Below are 17,089 nucleotides of genomic sequence, written 5' to 3' on the forward strand. Positions count from 1 at the left end.
CCCCCGGCCGCCCCCCGGAGGGAGGAGGAGACGGCTGCAAAGGAGGAAGACCCGCGAGCAGAGCAAACACACCAGGTGCGAGACAAAGCGGGGACAGGCGCTGCGGCACCAGGATGGATACGAGTGGCCGCCTTCCGCCCCCCCCCCCCCCCCAAACACATTAAACGCCTTGAATAATTAATCCCTGGGAGAGGAGGCAATTTTTGCTTGCTGTTAGGAGGATGCTGAGCGAGATGAGCTCCACCTGGCAGGCAACCAAAGTAACCCGGAATGCAAGCATCCCGCTTAGCGGCCAAACGCCGCTTTTAAACCGCAAGCGGGAAGAAAAAAAAAAAAAAAAAAGGAAAAAAAAAAAAAAAACGAAGCAAGGCAAAACAAAACAATCCCTTCAACAACAGGTCGGCCTGCTGAGAAACGCGGTCGGAAAGCCGCTGCTCTCCAACGCCGGGCGGAGCGCTCGGTGCGCCGCGCCTGGACGCGGCACAGCCCCCGGACGGGCGCACACGGCCCCCTCCGAGAGCAGCTCCCAAAGCCCCTTGGCTAAAGCCGGCCCCAGGCATCATCTCTCCGCCCGGGCGCTCCAACCTGCCGGCAAGATGTTCCCTTCGCCTCCGCTCTAAGCTGATGTCTCGCCACGGCCGCGCTGCTGGGAGATCCGGACGGCAGCATTCAGGCACCGGGCGGCAGCTACCGCTCTGCTCACTTTGAAACGCCCTAGAACGAGCAAGGAGACGCACACGGCGAATGACACTCATCGCAAACTGTAATTTCACCCGGCAAGAACTGCTCTAGATTAACTACAAATCAAACGGGAAATTCTTCCTCGCCTAGTTAAGGCTTCAGTTAAAACGCACTACACTCTAACATGCAAAATGTAAGGGCTGCCCCATAGAGCTGGTAAAAGAAAGAAACCCATTTTCGCCTTCCTGCACCTCCATCAAGCATCCCCATGTTCCTCTTTGGGAAGTAACACAAGTGCAAGCACACGGCAGGGAAAGAACGACTTCAAGACGAGTACCACTGAGTGCCATACGTTCACTGTGTTTGGAGCTGCCTGATGGACAGCATGAATGTAGCCTTTGCACACTTCCTCACGTGCAGAAGTGTTTGTGGGGCTTTCACAGCCGCCTGATAGGGGGACCCAAGAAGCATTTTTGGGATGGCTCCATACGCCGGGGGGAAGGCTATCGCAAAGAAAGCAATATATAAAACATTAACATTAAATCAATGCTTCGTAGAGAAACGTCTTAGGCTTAGTTGAGCTTTATCTTAAATCATATTTAAAAGCTCGCACTGTATACAAATCAATATTGATGCCATCTAAAATACACCACTATCATCTGCACTGATAAATGCCAGTTTCCAGCCAGGACAAAGTGACTTCTTGGAACAATTTCAAGGACTTCCAATCTCTTCTGGCATCTCAGCAACTGAAGCCAAAGCTGTACTCCTGTGCCAACTTCAGGCTCTGCTCCAGTGCATTAAAACCGGTTTGAGATGCCATCGTGTTCGTCATACAAGGAGCAGAAGTAAGGTCACCGGAATCATTTTTTCACCTGATTTCCAGGCTTTTAACTTAAGCAGATTGATACGTTTTCAAGGGGTTGTGGCTTCCGCAGAGCACACGTGGGAAAAATTTGCCAACTTGGATGAGAAAGGGAGTAGATATCCATGTCTTCAGCATCCCAGCCAGCATGGCCATCGCTCCAGCACTAAAGTAGTCACTGTCCTGGACTGAGCTGTTCTGCTTTATGGTCTTCAATACCCCACAAGCTTTCACCAAAGAAAAGTGACAGTGCACTGAGGAAGTGCAGTTTGGCCTGAAAATGCAAAAGAATCAAACTGCAGTGTCTTGTGAAACCGTGCAACAACAATGGAAGAATTTCTCACCCAAAATTCGAATACCCATGAAACACTTTCTGGCCATCCCTGTTTCCACAGCCATAAAGAGGCCCAACATGGACTGTGAAGCATCTGTCCTTGAGTTTAGTAGAGGAGCACAAGCCTATGCCAACAACCTCTTCCAGCAGTGAGCATCTGCTCAGATACACATAAAATGCACACTGCTGTCATTCACCTGTTTTGTTGCCTAAAGGTCTTCTGAAAACTGAAATCAAAAGCAGCGTTGGTAAATAGGGAATAAAAAGCTTGGTGTCCTTAACTCTCCAGACAAGCTCGAGCTCTGTAATGGTATCTCCTATCACTCCCAGCAAAAATACACTGAAAATAAATTGACACTTTCCTGTAGGCTGGTGCAATTGTGAAACTATAGCTCATAGTCATTTATTTCTGCTTTGCTTTGAGTCATTCATTTGGCACAGCAGACCAAGCTATTAAATTAGTGTATTTTTTCTTCTATAAAGGCACCCTGAGATGTCTTGATATGATAATGCTTCCTGAAACCAATGCTAATTGATAACTGTTCCTTAGTTTCATCAGAAGCCTGGGGTCATGCTCAGTTAGCACCAAGACAGGACACTTGAGGATGGTTTCACCTTTCCATGCTTTCCATACAGTCACAAATGAACACCAAAATATTTCATTAGAAGAAACTCCTCCTGGAACATTGTGATCAACATTTGATTTTTGATCATTGCAAAACTTAAACATTATTTTCCCCACAATCTGAAGTCGGTTGTTGTGGAGTCTCAGAGTTGGACCTGCTGTTGTTAACAGCTCTACTTTGTGATCAAATTGTCAAGCTATATATAAGATGGCACTGGACAAATGTTCTTCCTGAGGCAGATCTAATGGTAAACAGAGAGATCCTAACAATCACAAGAGATTTATCTCTATGACACACTTAATTCAAGTTCTTCACATGTTTTTCCACAAACCGTGGGCTTCATTTTCTTATCACTCTGTCTACTCCTTTCTTCCCCACTTAATACATAAAGCTGACATTTAAACTGCCCGGCAGTCCACGCCACCTACTGGATTTTTGTCTATCTGAGGTCACTGAAGGAGCCAAGACCAGAATGTTTACCTGCAGTGCTCACTCAGAAGGGCTACGAAATGGTCAGAAACGCATCACCACCAGGAGAAAGCAGCAAACCCAACCTAGCAGACTCTCCTCATGTGGGAAAGACAACCAAGAAGACATTCCCTTCAAGAAGAAGTTTTCTTCTGCAGAAATAGTGTCACCAACTGTCCTGATCACAAGAAGTTTAAACAACACTCCACCTCATCCAACACACCAATTTCATGGCAAAGCAGGATTCTTGCGGAAGCACTGACGAAGGACTGAAGGAAGCAGAGGTATGTGTGAGGGAAAGCACACTAGCAGATTGGGAGCCTGGGATAAACTAGGAAGAACCAAAATACCACGGAGACCTGACAAAAGTACCATCCTTGTGAGCTGGCCGCATCATGAAATAGTAAATGACGGCCATCAGATTGTTGGGCAAAACAGAACTTGCTGTCTGATGCCAGCAGAAGTCAGTAATAAAATTCTTCTCACATCACTGATTTACCTGAAATTTTCACCTGCTTGACTGTACTAACACATATTAGGCTTACAATGCTCAAGTATTTCCATGCAAAGGTGAAACAAATTCTTCCCATACATGGCAACAACAGGTGTTTTCATATATCATTTCCATCAAGAAGCTGATGTTCTCTTGCACCTACCTTGTTACTTTAGCCCTGAAAATGGACAGAATGGACAGCATTTCAGTTTTTGTGCCATTGTTATATCAACTAAGAGGCACATGAATTTGTTCACCCTAATACAAACTAACACTTAATGGTGTACTTACCACACAGGTTACAAAACACAATTCAAATCCCAGTCTGATTTTTTATACTCACAGAACGGCCCGGGTTGAAAGGGACCTCAAGGATCGTGAAGCTCCAATGCCACAGCCACAGGCAGGGCCGCCAACCTCCATATCTAATGCTAGACCAGGCAGCCCAGGGCCCCATCCAACTTGCCCTTGAATACCTCCAGGGATGGACGGGGCATCCACAGCCTCTCTGGGCAGCTGTTCCAGCACTTCACCACTGTCATAGTAAAGAACTTCCCCCGGTACACAACCTAAATCTTCCCTCCTTCAACTTAAAACCATTTCCCCTTTGTCCTGCTGTCCAACCCTCTCAAAGAGTTGACTCCCCTCCTGTTTATGGGCTCCCTACTACTGCAGAGCATCAGGATTATAGAAGAGAGATTACAACTGGCTGTCAACCTCTGGCACTGACGATGCACGCTGCCCCATGCAAAAGAGCCCGCAACATTGCAAGGTTGATGAGCTCACTGCAGGGCAGTCAGCATGGCTGTGCCACAGCTGCCATTCCATTGCTACAGGAATACCCCCCAGCTACTATCTGGATGAGCAACATGGCTGATGACTCATGATTATCTCATTTGCAACAGCTCTTTTTGCTTGGAACCACACTATAACATCATCCCAATAGTCGTAACCCACAAGCACCTTGGCACTGAGGCTCAACATTCACTGCATTACTCAAGAAGCATTAATTTCCCTGAGGTATTAACAGACATCGGTATGATAAATCTCTGCACACCAGTAGGAGCCGCAAAGCTCTTCTGAACTTGGAAGACCAGATTTTTCTAGCTTTTAAACAAACATTTTGAATCTGTCTGGAAACATTATGAACACGCACAAGAACATACACATCAGAATTTAAATAGTAGGGGGTAGATGTTTTTCCAGAAGTTACAGTGCAACTAGTTAGAAAAATATATTGCAACTGGCAGCTGATAAATTGAAACCAGCTAACAAAACATAAAACAACTTCGACTCTTCTCCGTGTCCATTTCCAGAAAATCACAAACTGCTATAATCATAATGATAAAAAGTGGGTTTTTTTCATCCCTGTTTCTTTGGTGCCACCTGAGAATGTGAAACTTCTGTTGCCTACTTATTCATAAAGAAATACAGCCCAGGGAATGGCCAACGCAAGCTTGTTCTCACTGCCTAGCAAATGCAACCCTAGTGAGGCAGTGGAGAGAGGTCAAAATGTTAGAGGATGATTCTGCTCAACACAGATTCACAGATCACATTTTACAACTCAGCCTGGTATGTGTATGACCCTATCAGACACTCCATTACCAACCCTAGCAAAAATAGTAATAGCCAGATCAAGCTGTGATACTTCCTAAAAGCACAGTAAATATTTGCTAATCTCAGCTTCTCTTTTGTTTCTTCCTTGAATAATACAAAGAGAATTTGAAAAGATGGCCACAGCATACTCTGGAGGATTCAAACCTGGAAAGCAAATAGGAGTTTCAATCATAATAGTTTTTAAAATAACCAGTAATGTAGAGAAACCTACTCAAAATATACACATGCTTACAGTTCAATATGAAATGTAATTAAATTAGAGTGAAAGAAAAAAAAACACTTGAGCAGTACAAAATCTGAATTGCTCTAGGTTGAGCAACAAAGCCCTGAAATCTTTTCAGCTTTACCTTTGCCACACTTCTACTGGGAAAAGGCTTCAATCTCCTTGCACAGACATTGCTGCATGCAGGAACTAGAGGTGACCTGCCAGTTGCACTGCTCTTCCATCACATCCTGCAGCTTCACTACATGCTGCAGTGCCCACCTGAAGTCACAGATGAGTTTATGCCAAAGTCCTTTAGTCCTAGCGGAAGTTGGATCCTACCATGGATCCAGGAGGTTGGAAAAGCATGGCAGCAGCTGGCTTACCATCCTCCATCGGCTCCCATACAGGTTGTGTCCAAACAAAAACCACAACACAGCTTATGCAGAGCCCAGGGCTAAGGGTGTTGATGTTGTCATTGGAGCAATGCCTCCATTGTCATCCCAAGTCAAACTTCTATCCCATGAGTTCAGTAAATATTCAAATGATATTAAAGGTGGTGATGCACTGGAACAGGTTGCCCAAGGAGGTTGTGGATGCCCCATCCCTGGAGGGGTTCAAGGCCAGGCTGGATGTGGCTCTGAGCAGCCTGGTCTGGTGGTTGGCGACCCTGCACATAGCAGGGGGGTAGAAACTGGATGATCATTGTGGTCCTTTCAACCCAGGCCATTCTATGATTCTATGTTGCCCTGTTTACCCTCTGACAGAACTGAGGAACTGAACTGCAGTAACCTGTCCTACAAACTACTATTTGACCTCTCCTGTGTGTGAAGTAGCTACAACTTCTTGCAGCACAGGGCACGTGTCTACTACACCACTTACACAGATCAGGCATGAACTCTCAAATCATTCTGTCTTCCACAAAAGAAAGCATTTGCAGCAAAAAAGTTACACCCTGCTACCTTTATGTATGATGATCTATCTCCTGAAGAGAAAGAAAAGCCTTTCTTCTATATCTATTTCTTCATAGCTCAACTGACAGCAGGCAAGGGCCCCAGTTGGTACTAACTTTCATAGGTTCAGAATTGGAGCTATGACAACCTGTGTTTTGGGGGATTAACCCTTGTTTTGTGGGAAGCAGAGAATGGGTGGTTTTTAGTCTCCTAAACCATCAAATCAAATTCTGCGGGGGAAGACTCGACAAAATCATGACCATTATTCAGTTAGGAATGTAAGCATGAAGGCACGCTTAAGTTAATGAAGAGAAGATCACATTCAATGGAAGAACAATTAATTTCATCACTATAGGAATTAGTATAAAAATATCAGATTCAGGACTTACAGGGGACTTCACCTCTAAGTTAACCTGTATTGGGTTAAATGATCTACATAATCTGATTTACTTTCTAAACCATACGTTACAAAACTGTAATCATTAGAAACCAAGAAATACGATCCAAAGTTAATTCAAGAGATCTGCATACATACTGGTGCATAAAGTGCACCTTTAAATAATATGGTATCGTGGCCATAAAAGAAAGCACTCAGTCAGGTCACATCTTCATTCATACCATGGTTTATAGAGGCACATTTGCCCCTATGTCCTATCAATCTAACAGAATGTATTTTCCTATTACACATGCACACAGCTTCTACATTTAAATAACGTTAGGTTAAAAATGAAATCAAGAGCTTACCTGCGAGGAAATGTGAGAATGAAGACTGCCCATATATTTTCCATTTGGTCAGCAATATGCATTTTAAGCCTTAATTCAGGACCCAGAAGTCAGTGTCAGGAGTAGTGGTCGAACTGGTAACTTTCTGGCATCCAACCCAAAGATTTAATCTCCATCCCTTGGCTAATACAATGCTCTGCTTTGTTCTTCCCGTGCTTCAAGTACAGAGTCCTGTAAATGCAAGAAGACATAACTGCGTATTATCTGACATATACTCTGCACAAAGGGAGTAAGCTCAGACTGAACAGGTAAATTGTGAGTGCCCAATGATCATCTTTAAGGTCTTTTCCAACCTGAGCAATTCCATTCTCCCATGATTCTATTCTCCATGAATACAAGCTTTTCCACTACATCATTTCCTAAAAACATTCTTAAAAACAATGTTTAAGAATTGCACCACGTGGAGCCACAATGAGCGCTGCTTAAGTTACCACAAAAGTTGAAACGACTGAAACCAACCCATTCCAAGGGAAAATTGCAGCCTACGAAGATACAATATATTATAATTACACAAGATGCCAAGCATACTAGTATAATCTGTTTATCCTTAAAACAAACAATCAACTTCCCCCCACACGCACGTGAAGAAAGCCGTGATTAATGCTTTCCCTATGGAATTTGATCATAGCTTGAGCTTAAAAAGAGCTAGAAAGTTATCAAAATGATTATGGCCAATAAAGGAGAAATGGATGTTAAGCCATGGCCAGTCCAATAGAGATTCACCCCAAGACGTGAGGTTCCTGACCCACTACCACCCTATGTAGCCTTAAGGCTCTGTAGTACAGAAAACACATTATTTTTTTCCAGGGTGACAAGCCAAAACACTTCACTTACTGAGTTTTTCTGTTTTCAGAAAGAAGAAAATAGTTCTGTTGAAGTGAAATTATGCCTATCTTCATGCACTTAAAGCAATAATGTAAAAGCTTGTAAGTTCATTGCAGTATTCCTTTGCGTCCTGACTTCCCTGAACTTAAAGAGAAGGAATCAGAACCCAGGGGAGAAAGTAAAGAGGAAGTTTAAATGCCCAAAGCAGATCACCAGAAGTAGGTTACTGTCCTATTTTTAACGTCTATCTTCTATTATCGATAGCTTCTCTTTTAAGTTAGGAACAGACTTTAAGTAGCCGAACTGACTGCGCTACCTGGTTGTTGTAGAGCATCCTGTATTTTAATTCGGAGAAATTTGTCTTCCTTGGAATTCTCTGAAGCAGCGCACACGAAGGAGACAGTTTCTTGTTTCCAGTTCACGACTGTGTGGCAGCTCACAGTAATTCAAGACAGCTGCTGGAGTGTTGTTAGCAGGTACGGCAACATTTAACTATAACTAAGAGCTCAGTAAATACAAACAAGCAGGCTGTATTTGATGAAAGGCAATGGTTGTGGAGCAGACGCTGCACTCGTTAATTGGAAGACATAATTTTAGACTGCTGGCTTTTGTCTCTTAAAATCTGGCAAATGGAATTTGTGGGATATGGTCTGAAATTATGTTTTTTCTTTCCATTATACTTACTGCACTGGAACATTATTCAGTTAGCACCTGGGAGAGACTGGTTTGACTGATCCAGGTAAACAGAAAGCAGGTAAATCAAACGATCCATCAACTGATAATCAGCATTTTCCAGCCCCAATATTTTTAGTTAAACCAGACCTTTTCAGCTCTCCTACAATACATCTCGTGTTAAGCAGGCACAGCTGGTCTCTGCACAAATAAATCAAATGTTGAAGGAGTAACAAAATATACACAGCTAAGGCAGAGAAAGGACAAAAGATTGAGATTGAAAGAGAAGCCGTGCAGTGAACCTAAGAAGTCAATTTAGAGAGACTTGACATATTTCAGGAACAAATGCCTAGGAAGTGCTCCCATGGGGAAGGCAGTTATTGTCTTAATTTTTGCGTGTGTGTGTATGTTGGTACTTCAGCAAATGCTTTACATCAGGCATCGCTGAATGAAAAGGGCTGTCTGACATACAGGAGAGCTGTCATCCCTGTAACTCGTGATGGTTGAGACTCTGTAAGAGACGAAATCCCAGGGCAGGGAGTTGTGGGGATGCGGGCATACAGGTTGTGCTGACTTATGCAGACAGGAAATGAAGCCTCATGTTATACTGGTTGAAGCTGTGGTATGGCCACAGAAGCAATGGGAACTGAGAAGGAATGCCAGTATAATACAGCTTGACTCCCTATATGTTTGTAAGTACTTATGTATTATTTTAGAGGGAATTTTAATTGCACTCTGATGATCGCAAACCCAGCTTTATTGGGAAAGTTTTTTTTTTTTTTCAAGGGGCACTATATCTTTAAGTTGCACAAAAAAAGTATCTGAAGCAAATTGTACATATCCTTCTATGCTACTGGCCAGAAAATACGGAAAAGCATGGGGTAAGTGAACTTCAGACTGACTTGATATAGTCCTCCAAGAAGCTAAACGGGAGACCGCGATTTGCATGCTTAACACAGCACTTCTTGACAAGGTTCCACAGATAACAGGATAGGAGATTAAGCAGCTTGTATTGAAGCGTTAGACACTAAACTGACAGCCCACAGTATACACCATCTACAAGGCCAGTGGGTAACAGTGCCAGAGCTTTCACAAGAAATGGCTATAGAATAAGACTCTTTAACTGTGTTAACTGCTCTAAAGAAACACTGATTGTCACCTGCTGACATTTTGTTCAACAGAAAACTGAGAAGAAGAATGCCTGCACTGCCAGAAGTCGGTCTCAAGTCAGTGGGGACTGGAAGAAGTTTCAATAAACTGAAAATGACAGGAGCCACCAGCACAAACCAACTGGAGCAGGAAGTTGGAGAATCACATCACTGATGAGCTTTTCTGCAAGAGTCTTTCAAAACAAACATCAGCACAACCAAAAACACTATTCAGAATCATATTTTAGAGGACCAACTGCCTTAGGTATGTGACATCTTAGACTTCAAGTTTTTGACATCACCTGACGGTGTCCCACAGCTCCTGAGTTTGTTGGTTTTAGCTTAGGAGTATTGCTCCAGAATATGAATCAGACTATTGGCTGGATGTCTTTATACAGTCAAGGTTGCTTTGCTGTATGTGTTCATTGTGAATCTGACCCATCCTTTCTGAATACATGCCATTGTACTGGGTCAGCAACACGTCTGTCCCTTTATACTTCCTGTGATTGTCCATGAGACAGAACAACAGAGAGTAGTTTTCCCTCCAAAGAATACTTCAAGTAAAAGACTGCAAGGAAGCTTTTATTGATTATTGCCATAAAAAAAACTTCAGTGACTTCATAAAGATGATTCAGAATTTAGACAGATGACTTCATGTCACTACCAAATTCTGCATGAACAGGAATTCAAAATATCTCCTCTGTGTGATCACACTAAAAAATTATGCTCCAAACTTATCCAAACTTTTCAGCACTCGGGTACTCTTTTCTGGTTGTTCACCTCTTCTTGTACTTTTCTAGGTAATTTTTCATTCTGCTGTATGCATCTTCTGCTAACTGTTCAAGTGCTTCTCTGGAGGCTACGTAATAGAGACACAAAGCCTCTAAGGCTAACGGGAGTCACAGTGAGATGACCTGAGGGATACGTATCGGCTGCATAATGGAATGATGATTCCATCCGTCAGGACACCCTCAGGCAGGATAACCTCTGTCTTTGTCCAAGTCCTGCCCAACAGCTTAGTACCAATGTAGAATGAAACATCAGGACTGACTTGAGGTTTAGCTGTACGTAATCCACCCGGATCAGTCTCCTGGTGAAGCTGAGATCCCAGGGCCAAACTGTCTCCTAGGTTTCAGGCTTCTGGTGTCTCATCGAATTCTGGTGGCCGTGGCCCAGAGCCTGCTGACAGAGCCCACTAGAATGGCCTTTTCACTCTGAGCTGCTCAGCAGGCCTGGGAAAGCTGACTTACTGCTGCCTCTGACCTAGTACAAATTGACAGGCAGCTCACATATGGCTCACATCAGCCTACGATCCATATAGCCAGAATCTAAAGCTAGCCCCAGGTGTTAAAACCTGCGCCATTTGGGACAGGAATGATGATGGAGTTTAAAGGCAATGGGAATAGAATCAGGAAATTTATTTTCCAAGCAGAGTATTTCACCTGGTCAAATGTTTATTCCCTAAGCATAGTTTTGCTAAAAATCACATAATAATGTTTTAAGTTTACATTACCAGCTGTCTGCCTGTAGGCTGGACGTGCCTGCTCTAAAGCATGGATCCGGCATGGATGAGTTTCCCTTCTGCATATTATCTACTTCACAGCTTTTGCATAAGGCTCCTTTAAAGCTTAGCAAATATTCATAGCTGGAAATATTACATGCGCAAAGTAATTATGGTAATACTCTTCATTTGTTGAAAGCAGACCATTCATTAGCTACCCAAAAAAGCTGAATGGCTCAAGAAACCGCAGCCAACGGTAGCAGCAAAGCCACCAGGTAGTAAAGAGATGTGGTGCCTCAACGAAGACTGAAGCTTTCTCATTTACACAGTTACTGTTGCAAAAACTTCACTACTTCTTCCTATTTAGATGCCAAGAATGAAGCAAACAGAAGAATAAAGAGTAAGCAAACACATTACAACCATTAGAACAACATATTTTGTTTATCCTGCTGCTATGCAATAAAGCCTATAATTTATCTAATACAAATACATTATTTTTCATGAGGGTAACTCACAAGCATGGCAAATTTAATGTTCCAGTAAAACAGTTCAGTTGGAAGGGACCTAAAAGATCACTGAATGCACCTGCCTGAACATTAACCACGTCCTCTCTGTTCCCACAGTTACGTTGGAATCACTTGGAATCAGTGAAAAACACATCATTTGCTATCAGAGACCACAAAGCTGGACAGTGATATAAAGTAAGCTGCCCAGAGCCGGTAGCATAGCTGGGAACATGGTTCAGAGTCCACATCTACAGACCTATTCACTGTATTTGGCAGGCAGGAAGAGGCAAAATGTCACCAAAGTTGGGGTGGAGCCCCCAAGTAAGCTTTATTGTGTACATTCTCCCATTCTCTGTCCATTCTGTGTTTTACCATCCTCACAAAGCACCCACAGCTTGCCACAGTTGAAGACTGGATGATGGGCTGCTTCATCTTAAGTCAGTTTGATGTTGCCCCCATGTGCTTCTATCCCTTGAAAATCATCAAGACGTAACTGATTTTGATCCTGCAGAGGTTAGTCAGATTGCTGGGCCTGAGGATGGACCGATGATCATCTGAGGGGGACTTCAGTCACATTACTGTTTGGATGTTCTAAGTCACCAGTCTAACCTAATGCATGCCTCACGAAGCAAACAAGCAAGCCTGGATGCTTTCTGAATTGAGAGCCATGATCGCTGATAGTCACTGGACATAAAATAAAAAGCATTCAACACTAGAACAGCATAAGCTATTGAGATGAAGAAAAATCAAATCTAACCCTGGAGGAACTGCTTGGCTTATTCGATTAACTTACGCTCTGTTTTATTTAAGGTTCACACTTAAAAACCTAGCGTACAAATGCGCTACAACCCTTCATGCAGCGCAGCTCAGTTCATTTTTCCTGGAAAGCTTACTTTGAGACTTCACAGCTCATTTTCTAAGTATGCATTTAGATAGTTAATATTAATAGGAACTCAACTGGTTCATGCAAGATGGGCTGTTTCACTTATTTTCAGGCAATCTTCAAACTCTTTCCTGGGATATATATAACATCTTTGCCACCATGCAGATACTACCATGAGGTATAATTACATACAAGTGTGGACAATCAGGAAATTACGAGTCAAATCCATGTCATCACTCATTTACTCCAGTGGGTCCTTCTAGCTGCAGCAACGCCTGTCTCAGATCGACGATGAGCAAATGCACATCCACACCACTACCCCAGTACCAGTTTGTCTATTCAAAGTATAGAGAATGGATGCATATATGCACATGTGTGAGAGCTGAGGTGTTATCTAAGAAACCTGTATTTAAGCGTTAGATTTATCAGTTAGTAAATACATTAGGTATTTACAGGTGGTGATGCAATCAGCCTTACTACAGAAAATAACAAAAACTTTATCGTATCAATCCCTATCCCTTTCATTACAAAAAGGGGGCAAATGGCAGTAGATTTCAACAAATGTGTGAACGACTGCAAAGTATTTCACAGAACCTCCAAATAACTGTAAGGCGAACACTGATCACCAGTATCCTTGATATTTGCTTTCCTGACAGACATCAGTGTTCCTTCTCCTACACGCCCCAGTATTCTTTCATTCCCTCAGAAACAATAAAATCCCTCTGCATTTGGGCTAAAGCATTTAGTTCAAATGAAAAATCACCTCCGTAATAAAGCAAGCGTTACCCAGATTTAAAAAAAAAAAAAAAAAATCAATTAATCAGCAAGGGTTTTTATTAGTTAATCCTGTAACTAATTAAAACTATTGATTGATAACAGACAACACTGCAACAAAGTTATCTCACTCCTAACCCAGCCAAACGATCTTCCTGCTGCACGTACAGATAGTACGCGATGACCTCCTTGCAGATAAGTCTCTAACTGCTGACCAATCTATTTTCACTTAGTGGTAGTATTTCCCCAGCTCAGCAGTTCTGACAGATCACAGCTTTGAGCCTGAGACATTTGTGAACCATCTCTTTGTTAGTCACAAATAGCAAAGTGCACATCGATAAATCACACCCTTTGTCTCCTTCTTTTCCCTCCCCCACACAGTTGCTGCTTTTTCTCGTCAGACCAATCCAGGCTGAGACCTCCTGAATCATCTCTATTAACCTGTGAGAAATTCTAAAGAACAGATCCTATGTAATAGAAAGTGACCTCAAATAATTAACATTTTTGAAGAGGTTTTTACCTGAATTCTATCCAAGGCACATAAATCATCATTCATCTTTTCTCTTCCTGGCAGTGCACTTAGACATAGCAAGTCTTAAAATGATGACATCACTGTCCCGTGATCCTTCATTATAAGTAATTAAAGCAGCAATATGCCTGTCCTCGTGCACGAGTCATCAAGGAGACTTACTCATATGAAATCTCAGGCACGGTGCACCTGAGGTGAATCGAGAGAGCACAGGACTCCATGTTTTTGGTGAACTGCTGATAGTTTTGTGTGAATTTACTGCTGCTGAGAGAGTAGCGCATGTTAACATGCAGGGAGACTAAATTCTGCCATTAATCCACGAGACAGGCACTGCAGAGGAAGTGTTAGTTTCACTGTTCACGTACACTGCTAAGGCCTTGACGAGGAAGAAAGGAAGGAAGGAAGGATTTAGTTTAGTCTGTGCCTCTCCACATTTTGGCCTCTCCCATAAACACACTGGCAAAGCTATCCCTGCTAACATCTGGATAGTATGTTCAGTGACAGGGACAGTACCCAACAGGAACTACAGTAGACTCTCAAGTCCCTTTTTGCAAAGACTAATGATGATGGAAACTTTCTTACCCTGCTCCAACAAGCTTTGGAGAAAATCAGTAAGCTAGGTTTGGCTACTCAGCAGCAGAATACAAATCCAATGGTTTGGTCATTACTGGATTTTTTTACCTACCACTGCAGGTTGCGCTGGAGGACTGGCTATTCACAGCGTGATTCTCTAAAGTAACACTTCTATCTCTTTGGCTGTTCAGAAACAGCTGCCCCACACCTGGCTTTATCTCTCAAGCCCATTCCCTCCTGCCTCCACATGTTCTTACAACAGTACTACACCACACCTCTGTCAAAAACTGGTCGAATATCACAGCTGAGAGCACAGCATTAAAAAGGAGAAGTCTCACCGAAATTAAATGTCAGTTAAACTTTGCTTTGCATCGCTAAGCATCAGTCTTCATTTTCACCCTATCTCCAGCAGAGCAGTGCAAACACAGACAAATCTGAGCTCATGGGGAGGATCCAGTAGCAGGGATCATGGTTCTGAACAGTCAAATTTGACAAGGTCCATGGTATGCTTTAAGGAAAACCGTTCCACCTGAAAACTATGAGGGGAAGGAGAAGGGGAAGGAGAAGACATTCCATATGAAACTTGATGAGATCCACACTGACTTTCTCTTGTCGGTCTTTCAAGACATGTGCCATTATAACATTTCCTTCTACACACATTCTTCTACAAAGGTTACCTGGTTTATCCCCTGTTCCAGAGAAGGACCTCTCACAATTGTCACTGCTAACTGATATTTGTCTATTCCTTAAAAACAAGCAGAAATTCCAGAGCTCAACTAGGATTCCTGTTCCAGTGCTTCGTATCCTTAACTTCAAAGGACACAAGAAGTTAGAAAATGTTTTTCCTTATACCAAACTTTCCTTGCTGCAACCTAAGTCCATTTTGCTTTAGCAACTGTATTCCCACCTATCCACAACGGGAAAACAGTGTAGTATCCCTCTCTCCCATCTATCACTGCTTCAAAATTCTGTTGTTATTTTGATGTTGATCTTGCAGATGTGCAATCCAGAAATATATTACATACATATAATATATGTGTGTGTATATATATGTATATATATTAGTACAGGGTTTTAAGAACAGAGAAATAACTTGTATAAAAATACAATCAAGCAAATAAAATTGTTGGATAATTTTTGTATTAACAGCAAGAAAAAACCCTCTATAAGAAAATCATAGGAGTAATACCGACCTGGAGAGGAAGTAATAGCAAGATCTAATTTAGGATTCAAGATGCAGTAAATGAGATATTTTAAGTCAGTCGTTACTAGGCACTCATCAGTCTCATCATCCAGTATTCAGAGCAGAGAATATTTCCATAGATAGCTGTATGCCACCACTACCTGAAAGAAAAAGTTGGCTGAACGTTTTGCTATCAATGATCAAAAAGAGACATGATTATTTTTCTGCTTTGAAAAAAAATCCTTTTTTTTTCATTCTATCATTATAATCTCTTAATTAATTCAATGCAACGAGTGGCTTAATTAGCTAATTCTTCCATTTATTTAATGAATTTACCAAGTACCTGTTTTCATTAAAAAGTTTTTGGACTATAAGCCTTAAAGCACGGTCACATCTGCAAGATTAATACGTATAATGCATATTCAAGCATGTACGGGAGCTTATAGATAATATTTAGAAAATATATATTTCTAATTATAACTCGAATCCATTTCCTACCTGTGTGAAGAACATTAATAAAGAGGGTTTATATTTCTTTGTTTGAACGAACATTCAGTTACAGTTCTGGTTTGTTTGTTCAGACTGCTGACATTTCCATGGTCTTTTATTAAAGACCTGATTAACCTGCAGAAAGAGCACAATGTTTGTACAAAGCTTATGCTCTCTAAGCCCACATCGCACCCGCATATTGCCTTCTGTTAGGGGAACACTGGTAATGTCAGCATCCCGCATCATACGACAGCACCTTCAGAGCCCTGACCCCTTTGTCAATACAGCGTAATTTATAACACCAAGAACCAGAATGTGAGCAACTGAGCATTCACCTGAGCCCTTGGTCAGTGGCAGTGCAACCTGTAGGTTCTGAGCACGCGCAAAATCTTTTGGCCATGCAGCCTTGCTGACACCTTTATCCACACTCATCCATTGTGCTGGCATCCAGCCTTTGTCACAATTACCTTTCTCACAGTAGGTTTATTTCTAGACCAACTGCAATAACTGAAGACCTCTGCCCATGATGTCTGAGACGTGCTGAGGATAACACTCCCCTTCCCGAGCTAATCATTATTCCCTTTGTTACATGTCCAAGTGAAAGCACTGTCTGCTGGGACACACAGGGAAGGAAAATACAACTAATGAAGCTAAACTATGAGAACTGCTTAAGTAAGCTGTCAGAAAGCTATTATACCCAATCAAAAACCTGCTGGTGTTCGAGACATCTAATGAAATCCAATACTTCGCAAACTCAGTGTCCCTTTTCTTGTTATGTGATGATTCAGGTTAAAAGATATAGAAACACAGTATTTAATCACTAGATCAGCAATTTTATCTCAGTCAGATGATCAACAGTAAGCAATTCTAAATTCAAAGTGGATTTATTAACGTTAGTAATACCATGAAGTCCACGCTTCAAATGCAGAATTGATATCCGAATTGGTTATAAAAAGCAAGAGATGACCCTACTGAAGTTATTAT

General features: G+C 42.1%; 1 protein-coding gene and 1 long non-coding RNA gene across 2 annotated transcripts in view; one reads left to right on the plus strand and one right to left on the minus strand.

Annotated features, from left to right (window-relative positions):
* The window catches only part of RET (ret proto-oncogene), a 106,597-nt gene that overhangs the window by 79,738 nt on the left and 9,770 nt on the right, over positions 1-17,089 (minus strand). The window contains exons 3-5 of the mRNA XM_040702280.2: positions 16,115-16,240; positions 15,627-15,777; positions 6,984-7,193 (exon numbers count right to left, since the gene is read on the minus strand). The gene's annotated coding sequence lies outside the window, so the exon portion shown is untranslated. The remainder of the gene's footprint in view (positions 1-6,983; positions 7,194-15,626; positions 15,778-16,114; positions 16,241-17,089) is intronic.
* LOC121111190 lies at positions 338-15,464 on the plus strand. The gene is made up of 2 exons (XR_005860939.1): positions 338-3,258; positions 9,701-15,464. It is a non-coding gene; the product is annotated as an uncharacterized LOC121111190 (long non-coding RNA).

This window comes from Gallus gallus, chromosome 6 (genome assembly GCF_016699485.2).
Source record: "Gallus gallus isolate bGalGal1 chromosome 6, bGalGal1.mat.broiler.GRCg7b, whole genome shotgun sequence".
Classification (NCBI taxonomy): Eukaryota; Metazoa; Chordata; class Aves; order Galliformes; family Phasianidae; genus Gallus; species Gallus gallus.